General features: G+C 39.9%; 1 protein-coding gene across 7 annotated transcripts in view; it reads right to left on the bottom strand.

The window, feature by feature from the left end:
* ENOX2 (ecto-NOX disulfide-thiol exchanger 2) overlaps nt 1-12,284 on the bottom strand; it is a 299,360-nt gene extending 287,076 nt beyond the window's left edge. For 4 of the 7 annotated variants that reach the window (XM_084788931.1, XM_084788929.1, XM_084788932.1 and 1 more), the window contains exons 1-2: nt 12,116-12,284; nt 10,764-10,819 (exon numbers count right to left, since the gene is read on the bottom strand). The gene's annotated coding sequence lies outside the window, so the exon portion shown is untranslated. Of the gene's footprint in view, nt 1-10,761; nt 10,820-12,115 lie in introns of all 7 variants that reach the window. The other 3 variants (XM_084788928.1, XM_084788933.1, XM_084788930.1) reach the window with 3 other exon arrangements.
* Between the last annotated feature and the right edge of the window lie 675 nt (nt 12,285-12,959).

Genomic DNA, 12,959 nt, shown 5'->3' with positions numbered 1-12,959 from the left:
ACGGACTTGAGCTTCTAGAATTCTGGCTTGTGGACCTGACTGTGCTAAGTCTCAGATGTTTTTTTCTCTTTTGTTTTCTTGGGGCGGGGGTGGTCTGGCAAATGGAGAAAAAGTGTGTTGTCAGATTTTTGTAAAGTGTCATTGATGTGATGGCATCTAGCACAACACCTGGCCCAAAATTACTACTCAGTAAAAGCAAATTAGAGCTCTCTTTGAACCATAAGTGGCACAGCGAAAGAAAAAATGCTATAAGAAAAAAAAAGGAAACTAAGGTTATGGAACTCAGGTGCCCACCCACAGTCTCCAAAATTAAGTTGATAAATGAGAGTAAAATGAATATATTAATTGGTGGTATTTAACAAAAATGAGACTTACCATGAGCTACACTAAGCAACAATTGTGTCTAGTTTCCTAGAAACTCTCCTGCTAAAGAGAAAGCTAAGAGAATAGAAGGCCTGCTGGGAGTACTTAGTGAACTTTAGCAGCCTTCTTCCCAGAAAACTTCAAGTCCTGACTGACTACCTCCTGTTTAACTGTCGCCTTCTCATACACTCCTTTTCCCCTCCCTTCCTCGGTGTATTCTGACTTGCAGTAAGTATTTCTTGCCCTGGCCTAGCTCTCTGTCTCTACTCAGCAGCATCAAGCAGCATTCTGGAGTATGTGCCTGGCACCACACTAGATGAAACAGGGGGTATCTCAAAAGTATTCAAAGAGACACATGTTCTATTGAAAAGCAGATCTAAGACACCCAGGGTGATTAGAGTTTTAGCAACATATAGCAAATTCTGGTATAATTGGAGTGTTTGATTGATTTCAAACCACAAAATATTTCTTTATGTAGCTAATGATATGAACATTGAAGAATTAGAAAAAGTGTTCTAATGGCAAAACTTAGTTAGAAAAGCATAAGAGGCTGGGTAGATGGTAATACAGGTAATAATAATTAATTATAATAATAAAACAGGGACTGCCACCAAACCTGATGACCTGAATCCACATGGTGGAAGGGGCACAAACTGTCCTGTGACCCGTACACATAAGCAGTAGTACATTCCCTTTCTACTCTCTCTCTCTCTCTCTCTCTCTCTCTCTCTCTCTCTCTCTCTCTCTCTCTCTCTCTCTCTCTCTCTCAATAACTAAATAAATAAACTAATAAATCAAATATAAATTCAAAAACCAATTTTGTTATATTTGATATTTTTCATAATTAGAGGTTAAGGATAAAAAGTGTAGCTTATTAAACCTCAAATTTCCAGAAGAAAATAGTCATACATTATAAAAGCATAAGGCAATTAGGGCAAAATTTGTGATTCTGAATGAATAGTATGCAAGGACTTATATATGACTAATTTTTCCCATATTTAAAAAGTGCTTAAAAGACTGGAGAGATGGCTTTTGTCAGGGGCCATAGCTTTGGGAGTGGGGCAAGAACAGGAGGCTCATTGAGACTTTCTGCCTGTAGGACCAGCTGAAAACTGTGACGGTCAAGTTAAGGAAGAGGGCCTGCCTCAAAGTAATAAGGCAGAGACTGGTGCAAGAGAACAACTGACACTCTCCTCTGGCCTCCGCACATGCAAATAAGCATGCTTACCAGTACAAATACTTATATATAGCCCACACAAAGAAACACACACACACACACACACACACACACACACACACACACACACACAACCACACACTACAAAGTTAGAAGGCAGTTTGTTGAGCAATGATCCCTTTCATTTATTATCTCAGTTGTCATTTAAAATTTTTTAATCATGTATTTATTGGGTGGTTGATGGCTTGTTTTATTCTTTTTAAGACTATATTCCATTATGCATCCCAAGCTGGCCATAGAACTTACTATGTAATCCAGGCTGGCTTCAGAATCATGGCCATCATTATGACTCAGTTTCCAAGATGCTAAAATCACAGATATATGCCACTTGCCTGTTTCAGTTACCATTTTCAGTGAGGCCAGTGGAGGTAGATAGTGGAAAGAATGGGGGAAAGGTAAGAGAATAACAATCATCAACCAACAGAAAGACCATGGATGCACTATTATATTCAAGACACTATATTAGATGCTGTAAGGGACTCAAAATTGTTTAAAACATTAGTTCCTGCCCTAAGCAGGCTAACAATATGGATGAAGGAATGCCAAAGTGGTGTCTGAAAGGGTAACTGGCTGGAGCAGAGTTCTGTTAAGAGAGAATCATAAATATTGGAAACAGACTGGAGCCAAATTGCAAAGAATGCCAGGCCAAAAAAAAAAATTGGCCTTCCTCTTAAGGATTACAGGAAGATATTTATGATTTCTGAGTCCAGGGAAAGAAAATTAAGTAAAACTGATTAGCTAAATAGTACAATTTGTTTAGGCAAATGTACCTTCAACATGCATTTGGATTATATCTATACACTTCTGTCCCTTCTATTTCCCACATCTGGACACGGTCCATATGGGTTTTCAGCATTGTAGCCACTGGCCACTTTTCAAGCAGCCTCTTCCTTACACATATTCAGCCTATGTCCCTTTCCCTCCTTGTGCCCTCAACTTGCCTCAGTCTTGTTGACTCAGCAAGCAATAAATAAGATTCACATCATGTTTTTAAAATGTTTTAAAAAGCTGTTGGGCTCTGAAACTGATTTCTTTTGTGATAATCAAACCCCAATTGCTGGAAGGATCCCTGATTTGTGGTGAAAAACTAAACATTCATCTGAGTTATATATATAAAGGGGCACATGAATGTATGTCTTATGTATATATATTGAAAGAAAGCATAATGGACTCAGCATTGATAGACAGTGGTGATGATGATAAAACCTCCTTAAAACTGGTGGAGGTTACAAGTGGACTTCCTGTCTCCTTTCCATCCTGTAATCCAATCATGTTAGTCCCCTACTTAAAACTCTGTGCTACTTCATCCCTGTGTACCTATGAGACAATGACAACACTTAGTAGCAAGCAATACCTTTCCGAATTCCTATTCTGTATCCCTCTGTCACGGTCCTAGTAGGTTACATACAGCATCATAACTTTACTGCAACTCTGCATGTTTATCCAAACTGCTTTTCATGTGTTGGTTGTCCTGCTAAGACTCACTAGCCACTTCTTTATTTACTTGGGATATAGGCAACTCCCATTCATTCCTTATGACCCAGCAAAGTCAAACTTTTGATCTACAGGTTTCCCATACCCAGCAGTAATTCCTTTCACCGTGTTTCTAGGAAGCCTTGTGTATACCTCTCTTTTTGAGTATTGTGTATATTGTGAATATAATCACTGCTTTGATGTCTATCTCCCGTGGTAGACTATGAGCTCATTAAGATGGGCAGAAATTATATATAATTCCATATTATATTTCCAGTGCTCAGCATGATGCCCAGACCTTTCTAAGTGACCAACTGTTTAGCAAATGAATGAGTTTGAATATCAGAAGTTTCTTGATTTCAAATCCAGCATCTTTTTAAAAAAATAAAATTTGGGTTAGTAGGAAAAGAAATTGGTATTATTGTGACATTTTCATACACATATTATACTTTGTTCTTCTTTGCTCATTAGCTATCTTCTCTCCCACTTTCTTGCCTGTCCCCTTCCTAATGTATCCAAATAGTTCCCTTTCTGCTTTCATGACACATTTATTCCACTGCCCCTGGCACCTCCTGAAAGGAGAAAATTAGAATACTATGTGACCAATGTAATATTAGTGAAATGTATCTGAGAAGACAACTGAAGAATAAACACTAGGAGGACATATCAGGAGGTCTTCATGTAGGATTGTGTCTATCCCAGGAAATTGTCACTGGCAGTTGTTGTTGCTAAAACGAGCAGCTGGAGCAGATGAGAAGGGGCCTTACCAGGGAGTTCTCCACCTTTATTTTTCACAGGACACCTCCGGTGCAATAGTGTTTATATAACATTCTCCATATAACACTCCAGTTCCTCTGAATTACAGCCAAACTTTCCTTTGTGCTCAGCCTACAGATGTCTTTTGACCAGCCCTATTAATGGATAGTCATTGAATGCACTCCCATTTCTATTCTCACCTATCATTATTATGCCAAGGAGCACTATTTTTAATAACAAAACATCACAAAGAAGGGAAACAGAGCTAAAAAAAATCTTTATTCATCATATATCCCCAGCACACTTCACTATATCTCCATTTTACAATGTTTTATACGTTGTTATCTGTAAAGTTTAAAGAAGGAAAATTAAGACCAGCAAAACCTGACACTCTGTAGGCAAGAAGCAGAAGAAATTAAGTTAAAGTCTGGAATATGAATCTTCAGATATATGATCAGTAGCCACTTCTGAAAAACCAACGTTGGGGCTGTTTCTTAAGAGTTAGTATGCATTTAGGAGGCAGAGGCAGGCGGATCTCTGTGAGTTCGAGGCTAGCCTGGTCTACAAAGTGAGTCCAGGACAGCCAGGGCTACACAGAGAAACCCTGTCTTGGAAAACAAAAAACAAAACAAAACAAAAAAAAGAGTTAGTACAAAGCACTTAGCCTTTTCTTTAGACTAAACTGAGGTGCTTTGCTGAACTTAAAAAAGACAAAGAAAAACAACTGAGTCTGTTTTGATCTTCAAAAATGTCAAACTGGTAAACACTTTACTTTTTTGTACATATAAATCTAAGGGCCAAGCCTCGCTTGAGGAAGATTTAAGAGACATAAAATTTGTCTGAGGTGTCTGCCAAATCTCTGCAGCAGAGATAGAAACCCTGGAAAAGCTGACACAATCATAATTCTCACAGCACCGGCAAGCTTATGCTAGGTTGGAGCCTCAAACATCTACCCTTCCTTAAGTAATACTGTTTACAAACAGACAAGTTTGCTTACCAGCTATCTGGTAGCTTACTTCTGCCTAGAAATCCCACAGAGGGAAGAAAGGGGGAAAGAAAAAGAAACCCCTTCTGGTACACAGTCCAATTTTCAGCTGGGTAAATTGTCATTTAGGTGATAAGCTTGCTTGTTAAGTGCTCTCTTTCTTTCAGTAGCTCTGTAATGTTCCTTCTCTAATATCTCTCTCTGTCTCCCTGTCTTTGTTTCTCTGTATGTTTGTGTTTGTCTGTCTGTCTGCCTCTCTCTCTCTCTCTCTCTCTCTCTCTCTCTCTCTCTCTCTCACACACACACACACACACACACACACACACACACACACACACACACACACCTCCCAAGGCATCAAAACAAGTACTTATGCATATCTGGTGCCAAGACTAGCACAGAAATGTCACATAATAAGCCTACAATAACTCACTGAATAATTTGAAACTGTCATTTTGATGTTGAACTGGAGAATCACAGATTCTTTTTTTCTTAGTATACACACATATTAATTATAAAACTAATGAGCTTAAAAGGGATATCATAGTCTGGGCAAAGTAATAGTATTTCACTGTAGATGATTTGTGCTCATACCTTCTGTTCTCTAAAGATCATTCATTTTTGCACAATGGTTATTATTTGTAAGGAAAATGAAAGAGAAATCATGCTAGAGGATACTAGGGGACTATATGACACCAATATACTTTTGTAGAGAAAAATTTGGTATCCGACATTCATGCAATTGTGTGTCATTATGGTAATCCCCATACATATGTCTAAGATCACTTAACACAGGAATACAGGGCACACATGGGCTATATTCTATATAAATAGGATTAACTGCAGAACTCAACCAAGGTCTTCCCTGGGGATAGATCACTGAAAAATGCATTTGCATGGCATTAAAAAAATAAATTAACCAGTGACACTGGCCCCCATGACATGCACTGCTTCTTATACACTCAATTCTGTCATGATTTTCTCTAGCAATTCTGTTGGCACCCCGTTCCCAAGACACAGACTTACAACTCAGAAACAAATCCAGTGAAATTGGAGCTATTCCACCTCCCTTGCATGAAGTGCTGTGTGAGTACAGAAAGATCTCTATACATTAACACAATGAGAGCTATTACCATATGTGATGCTATGATCACATATAACTTGCCCAAGGGAGTGTAATAAATCTAGGTAGGATTTCAGCAAAAAGCAAAGCACTACACCACTGCAGGGGGTTAATGGTTCTTCTTAACAAAGTTCCTTACAACAACTTCTTTTCTATCTTTTAGTTAAGTTAGTTTTCCCCATCTATAAAATTGTTAATATTTTTTCTGAGAGGGTCTTGCTGTGTAGCTCCAGCTGGCCTGGGACTTACTATGTAGGTCAGGCTGTCCTCAAACTCACATAATTCTGTCTCTGCCACGCTCAGCTTGAAGTAGTAATAACTATTGAATGTGTTTAATATGCTGTTGTGAGGATAAAAGACCAGTAATTTGTGTGTTATAATAACATAGCCTATATAATCCACACCAGCATTTGGTCAATTATAAACATTTCACATCTGTCTGATAGGGGCCTACTATTCCACAAAAAAAAAAAAAAAAAAAAAAAAAAAAAAAAAAAAACATAGGAAGAAAAAGTGATGCTAGTGGAGCTGATTTGCAAAAACTTTCATTGGCCAGCCTAAAGAAATTTGGATATCATCCTAAGGATGGTGGGCAGCCTTTGAACTACTTATATGAAGGCATTACATTTGTGCTTTATTTTAAAAAATCCTTTATATGTAAAAGGGGTGGAAGTGAGTTGGTTTAGAGGCAGCAGAAATCCAGGCTAAAAATGATGCATTTGTGCTGGGATAAGCGCACCCCAAAGTAAGGCAATGGCAATAGAGATAAACAAGAAATAACAATTTTAAAATACTTTTACAAAATTAAAAGAAACAGTATGATGAAATTATTTTTAAAAGCAATGAACAAATGTTTTCCTGTAAAATATAGGATAATAAGCACATAAAAAGGATAGAAAGAACAAGTCATATGTAATCTTATCATCTGTAGCAAAGCCCTATTTGCACGTAGTTAACAGTATACCAACTTTCCTGTGTGTGCATACACAGATTTATGAGCCACGTGTAAGGAAAGCACACACATTTAAGCTGGAATCTGCTTCACTCTATGTGGAGTTGTATGCCCTGAATCACAAACAAGTTTCCATACCATGAAATACATTTTGGCAACATCCAATGATGTGACTACTTAATGATCCGCCATTGATTTCATCCAATCTTCCAGTACTGGGTATTTTGGATGCCATTTTTTCCTTCGTTTCTGTCATTATGATAAACAGCTCTAGAGAAGGTGAAAGCTAAATTTTAGAAAACATGATTGCTCTCTCAGTATACAGCACTAGAAGCTGGTGAATGAAGACTCTGTCTAGTTTTAGAATCTCTGACTCATATTGACAAACCACTCTCAAAAAATAAAGGGCTGAATAGCTGGGCAGTGGTGGCGCACGCCTTTAATCCCAGCACTTGGGAGGCAGAGGCAGGCGGATCGTTGTGAGTTCAAGGCCAGCCTGGTCTACAAAGTGAGTCCAGGACAGCCAAGGCTACACAGAGAAACCCTGTCTCAAAAAACCAAAAAAAAAAAAAAAAGGGGGGGGCTGAATAAAATTGTCAGCCCATTACCAATGTATCTGACCAAAAGAAGATGCACTTGAGACTGGCACCAAGGATGAAACCAAATGGAACTGGTAGATAGAGAAGAAGATGTTTCCTAAGAAAGTCACAAGAAAGGAGACATGTGACACCCTCGATCAACAGTTAGATCCAGTAAAAGTAACAAATGCAGCAAACAGCTATATGTCAATTAATATTTTTCATACTTAATATCCTGCATTACCAATGTCCATAGTTGCATCCATGTGAATATTTGCTACTTTTTTTGTCATACACTAAGCACTTGTTAGATATCTACTGTCCTGTGTTCTTTCTAAGTGTATAGAGATGAACAAAATGTGGTTCATGCCCTCAAGGAGTTCACATTCTACTGAAAAACATCCACAGACTGGCACACTACTGTAAAAGGAACTTTTATTCGCCTGTTTCATTTGTTGTCTAGGATGCTTATTGTCTCTGTCTGCTAACCTAGGCCTAGACATGAAAGTTTCTAGCCTCTATACAATCTAATCTAGGCCTAGAATGTTCTCCACCTCTGAGAATTACTGCCAAATGTGCTCACCCTTTCTTGTTCTTATTGAGCTCTAGGATGACTGCTTCGATCCAGCTGTTCTAGCCCAAAACTCCTCTCCCAGCTGACTTATTCAATCTGGCTTCTCTCTAGGCCCCTGAATTGCTCTGCTTGGCCTCAAACTAACTCCTACAATCTTTCCTAATCTTCTGGCTCCTTCTGTCTTCACCTGTGTCTAAAAACTCTCTCTCTCTCTCTCTCTCTCTCTCTCTCTCTCTCTCTCTCTCTCTCTCTCTCTCTCTCTCTGTCTCCCCACACACACTTCTCCCTCCCTCCCTCTGGCTGTCTGCATTGCCTCTTTAAGTAGTTTCCCTTTCCTTTCTCTTCTAGTGAGAGTTGGGTGTATCCTCTTCTGTCAAATCTTTCTCTGGTTTGTCACCTTTTCTGCCACTTACACATCACTTTCAAACATGGGTGCTTCCTTCTACAAACTAACCTTATCTACATTGTTTGAGATTGAAGGTATGTAGCATCACGCCTGGACTTAAGCTTTTTCTTTATGTGAAATTTGCTCTATACCAGGATGGCCTTGAACTTAGATCTGCTTGCCTGTCTCCTGGATTAAAGGCAGTTTATATTCCCGCTGGATCACATAGACCTAGAAGATCTCTGGATGTGATCTCTTGGCAGAACAGCCATCCTCTGAATTAACTATCATTCCAATACACACAACAGGATGATCTGGTCTGGAACAGAAATAATTCGGGTCCTACAAAAGTGAAAACCCTAACCTTCCCTTGGGTGTGTATTCATGCTTACATGGAGCGTTTCTTGGAAAGGCTTCCCAAAGGTGGTCATAATTTAGTTGAATTTTGAAGGGTCTCAGTAACACTCAGTGGGTCACAAGGGGTACTTTGTGTAATCCAAATCCACTCTCTTTAACAGTAACAATCCCCATATATTACCTAAATGCATGAAATTGCATGCTCTGGCAAAATTATACTCATCATAAAATATAAAAACACAAGCAAGTAATAATACTAATAGTATTTACACTTGCCAATTCCTACTAATTCTAACTAATAAATATCTCTTGAGTCTAGTTCCTCCTTTCCCACGTCACCTCTTCTAATCTCTCTGAAGGAAAACGCCCTACTTGTACACTGGCCACGCCTCCCTCCAGTGGCCCCTTTGCACTGTCACCTTACAAATATGAAAGTCTACTCCTGATGCTCCTCCATTTTTGAAAATGTTGAGTTGTTTTCTATTGCCTACGATTGTATTGCTTGCATCCAATGACATGAGGTTAGAACTTGGTGATGTTTAACATAGTCATGCTATTACTCAATATTTGTCCTTAAACCAACTTATGACAAGTACATTTTCTATTTTCACTAAATCAAGTCCTATGTAACCTTAGGTTTTATGAGCTAATCCAGATTATTTTTATAAGACAGACTGAAACATGTACCTAATGAAATTTAAAATGTGTGGGGGAGCACAGCATAACTACCACTGGTTCCTGTGTGACATTTTGTGAGAAAAATGGGCCTATGGGAACACTTTCCTATTTCTTAATTGCATTAAGTTCTTTGAGAATCACCTGCAAAATTCTGTAGGAGACTTTGCTTGAACCTTCCTTGTCCCAGACCATTGGTACCCAGTTGTGATGAACTGATCAGATGAGAACGCATCCTACTCTTACAGACTGACTTCTTTATCTCCAATGGCTACAACCCTTCTTTGCCTGGCAAACTCCTTACCCTTCAAGGCCTATCTATCATGTCACCTCCTAACAAAAGCTATTGTCCCAACTACCTCCTCTAGTCAGCCACTCTTTCCTCTACCCTGCCACAATGCTTTGTACCTGTTCCTGTTCTCCCACAATTTTCTACTCTATGCTACCTCAGAATTGTTGTCACTTAGCTCCCCTAGAGCCAGTGAGGGCTCAGGCCTTGTATGCACTTGCATCTTCTGCACTTCATGTGTGCTCGGGTCACAGAGGACATCTAGTAACCTGGGCCCCTTTTAAAAAGCTGACATCAAGTAAAACCCAAAGAATTGCCTAGATCCAAATGGCTTAGTGGTAGGACATAGTTTCTGTATGGAGTCACCTAATTTATAAAAAGATGTAGTGACTATAATTTTGGCAGCCATAATCAACTATGGTGATAATAGCAGCTAAGCTAATTTGGTATTGGCAACTACTTTACAGCAGACACACTCTGAAACAGTAATCCAAAATTACTCCTTTGGGTTGCTTCCAAGGATGATCAATTGTACCTTACAGCAATCTTTCCTTGCCACAGTTGGAAAATCAAGAACAGAAATGCACATCAGACTAGGAAACCATGAGGGAAAGAGCACAGTTTTCCAAGTCAGAGGTCTGCACACTAAAACTCCACCTCAGTTATCTCTGCTCTATTTGACTTCAGATATTTGCTTAAAATCTGTATTTTAGTTTCTTCTTCTAGAGAAATAATGGAAATAATAGTGCATACGTTATAAGACTCTCAGATAATGTAGCAAAGTGTTTATGATGATGCTTGGGGCACTATATGGGCTCAATAAATAGGAGTCAATATTGTCTAATCAGATGATTACAATTTAGGTAATCTGCAACACAAGGACAGCAAAGTCAGTTCTTTATGCATTTACAGCCCTTTGCATTCTGCTTGACAAGTATAGGCTGTAGCTAAGAATAGCCACAAACAAAACATCTACAAGACAAAAGTTTCTCCTTATATTGAAATTAAACTCACACCTGGAACCACCACACTTCCTTGTGTTCTCCAAGAATTGATCTCAGATCAGGTTCCCCTAGGATGAAAAGGAAAATCACCCAGTCTTAATTTTTTTGTCTTTCATTTTATTCAATAAAGCGTACAGTTCAAACTTTGTATACAGTACTCTTCAACTTGTCATTGACTATGAACCCAAGTGTTACCTCCTAATATAGCTCTGCCAATACCTCTTATATAATCAGATGTGTGCCTGTCAAACAGTCTTCCCTTTTCTACCCCACCCCCCTTAATCTCCAACCCCTGCATCCTTTTCAGGAAGCATTTCCTTCCTCCTTTGCTCACTTCCAATCTCCCTTATTCCGCTGGAGGTCAAATTAAAGGTGACTTCCTCCACAAAGCCTACTATGATTGTTCTAAGGGAAGAATAAGTTTCAAGACTTAAGGAAGTCCTGAGTTAGCTTAGAACTTTCACAACTCAGCCTCTCGCTCCTATCAATATGCCCGTCCACTCTGCCCTGAGCACTTTTTGCACACATGTGTAAGACACAATAATTAATGCAGTGTCTATCTACGGTGTCTTGTGGCTGGTGTGCCTGTTAAGTGCTTATCAACACTGGTGCTAACTGGTCTTGGCTGGAAGCTCTTAAAATGCTCCAGGTGTTTCAATAGGTCCAATTTACTTTCTCCTCTCACCAAGAACACTGTACTGAATGTGAATTATGTATTTCTCAATAATAAGAGTCCTTTTTTCTGCCCCCTTTCCAAAGGGTCAGTAAAGAGAGATGAGCTGATTTTAAAAGTTAAAAAAAAAAATCTCACCAGGAAGCAGAAATGGAAATTTGACCAAAAATCGAACCCTGGGTATAGCAAGGAATTTCCACTCACTCAGAGGGGGGCGGGGGGAGGAAAAGGGGAGGGGGAGCGGGAGAGAGAGGAGGCACTTGCAGTGTTGGTGCTCAAACCCGAACTAAGTATTGAGAAAAACAAAACAACAACAACAAAACCAGCACTCAACTCCTGCATGAAGGAAGGAGACTCCAGATACCACTTACTGGAGACTCTCATCCTATGAACGAGCACGTCCTGGGTGGTGGGGAAAGGAGCGGGTGGTGGTAGGAAGTAAAACAATAGAGTGGGGGGGGGGGTAAGGGTGTGCTTGTGTTTTGGATGCTCAGGCTACTGATGCCCACTCCCTGATTTGCCCAGTCCAGACCTCGCTCCCCTCCCCCGCCCCTGCCCCCATCCCTGATGAAGCGGAGCTGGGCGGAGTTTAGCGCCGAAGACAGCGGGCCCCGGAAGCACCCTCCTCCCTAGGCCCCCCTCGGTCCCACAGTCCCCGGCCATTGCCACTCGGGCTTTCTGCCTCGCTGACCTCCAGCTCCCCGGGCTACCGAAGCGCTAGTCCTTAAACTGCCGCGGAAAATCGAGCCCACTCGGAAGCTTCTGGACCCGGAGTACCCACGCGACGCCGCATATCCCACAACTGTCTTCCCAACTCTGTGCCTTCAGCTAGCTGGCCTAGGCCAGGAAGTGGGGCCAAGGGCTGAACTCTAACCTACAGGGTGACTATTAAGGCCTCTTCCATTGGCTCCTGGTCAAGGAAGCCCAAGGCCTAAGCGCTTTTCCTCATGGGAAATGTAGTTTGAAATCACTGTAGCGCGTTCTTCCTCAGAATTATCCAATGTTTGCATTGGTGGAGATACTCAAAAGAAATTAGAGGATTGTGGGAGATGAAGTCAAGATTCTTTCCTCTAGTTACCCACAATACCTCTAACACCAAGATTCCAAAAATTCCTTGAGTTCAGGTACAGGAGAGAATTCTGGGTATTGTAGTTTAGAGTGCAAGGCTTCTCAGACTAGCTTAGGGAATAAAGTGCTTGCTGAGACAGACTAATGTTTTAGATTCTTTTGAATGCTTGAAAAATATTTATATTTTAAGAAACCACGTTTACATTATATTATTATTTGACATTCTCATTGAAGTCTGAATATGGTTGATTTGTTTGTTTTTTTAAACAGAACGCTGCTACCTAGTCCAAACTTTGAATGAAGAATTCTACTATCTAAGCCTCTTGAGATACAGAATTGATACAGAATTAAACATATGTCCTACCAAGATGTGTGTGTGTGTGTGTGTGTGTGTGTGTGTGTGTGTGTGTGTGTGTGTATTTCTGTTCTGTTAAGCTTAAAGTTTAAACTGAAAAGACACCTGTTGG

The sequence above is a fragment of the Acomys minous genome (assembly GCF_964271855.1).
Source record: "Acomys minous genome assembly, chromosome: 7".
Classification (NCBI taxonomy): Eukaryota; Metazoa; Chordata; class Mammalia; order Rodentia; family Muridae; genus Acomys; species Acomys minous.
This window is presented reverse-complemented; position numbering and strand designations above follow the sequence as displayed.